Below are 1437 nucleotides of genomic sequence, written 5' to 3' on the forward strand. Positions count from 1 at the left end.
AGAATCAATATTCATAAAAGCAACCCAAATGCCTGTGATACAAAACTAAGGTTGAGAACCACTGACCCAGAGACTCTTTCATTAGCCCTCCCAACAACTAACTTCATAACCCATTTAATACCCAAATGTTATAGCAATTTCTGTTTGAACTGTCTAGAATGGATTGCTTTTTCTGTAACTGGAGCTTGGTCAATGCAATGCCTGGGGGCAAAATCTTCACAATCATATTAAATCAAAATTTAAACAGAATGAAAGTGCAAATATGCCATCACCTCCTCTCAATAAAGGGACATTAAAATTTTTCGTGCTTACAAAAAGAAGAAATAAAGATTGTAAGAAAAAACAAGCTAAGGCCTTGCAGACACTGTGGCCCCAGAGCCACTCACATCCAGTCATGGTCAACCCACCTGTGTTTGACATCACCATCACAGCGAGCCCTTGGGCCGCATCCCCTTTGAGCTGTTTGCAGACAAAGTTCCAAAGACAGCAGAAAATTTCCATGCTCTTGAGCACTGGGAAGAAAGGATTTGGTTACAAAGGTTCCCGCTTTCACAGAATTATTCCGGGATTTATGTGCCAGATTGGTGACTTCACATGCCATAATGGCACGGATGGCAAGTCCATCTATAGGGAGAAATTTGATGATGAGTATTTCATCCTGAAGCATACAGGGTTTGGCATCTTGTCCATGGCAGATGCTGGGCCCAACACAAAAGGTTCCCAGTTTTCATCTGCACTGCCAAGGCTGAGTGGTTGGATGGCAAGCATGTGGTCTTCGGCAAGGTGAAAGAGGACATTGATACTGTGGAGGCCATGGAGCGCTTTGGGTCCAGGAATGGCAAGACCAGCAAGAAGATCACCATTGCTGACTGTGGACAACGCTAATAAATTTGACTTGTTTTATCTAAAAGAAAAAAAACAAGCTAAGAATGGTAATAAAACTAAGCCTAGAGTTTTGAAAAATAAGTTACTGTCAAAAAATTATAGCATGAAGGCTTAGGTAACATATATTCTGTAAGCAGTTATATCCTCCTTGTTTATTTTTATCGTTTACTTACTTTTCAGCTATAGTGTTTAATTTTGAACAAAAGTAATGAAATAATATTAAAAATAACCCTTCCAATGCACAGTTTAAACGAACCATAATTTCTGGTCTATTGCTGCCACCTACCAACTATCCAAGGCAAAGCAGCTCACGGGAATATGATTACTGTTCCAATCTTTCAGGATGTTAGTACCACCAAAGTTTTCCCTCATTTCAGCCTCACACTTCAAAAATACTTTTAGGTACATGCTAATCCCTTAAATGATAAGCAGTTTAAGTGTTGTTAGGACTCTTCGCTCAACAGATCATTTAAGTATTAAATTATCTTGACCATGAATTACTATTAGACATGAATGTTATAGAAAATGCAAAATTTACGAGAAAAAATTTTT

General features: G+C 38.6%; 1 pseudogene; it reads left to right on the forward strand.

Moving 5' to 3' along the window:
* The first annotated feature begins 394 nt into the window (after nt 1-394).
* Nucleotides 395-922, forward strand: LOC105294662 (annotated as a pseudogene).
* The last annotated feature ends 515 nt before the right edge of the window (nt 923-1437 follow it).

Source organism: Pteropus vampyrus, unplaced genomic scaffold (genome assembly GCF_000151845.1).
Source record: "Pteropus vampyrus isolate Shadow unplaced genomic scaffold, Pvam_2.0 Scaffold91, whole genome shotgun sequence".
Taxonomy (NCBI): Eukaryota; Metazoa; Chordata; class Mammalia; order Chiroptera; family Pteropodidae; genus Pteropus; species Pteropus vampyrus.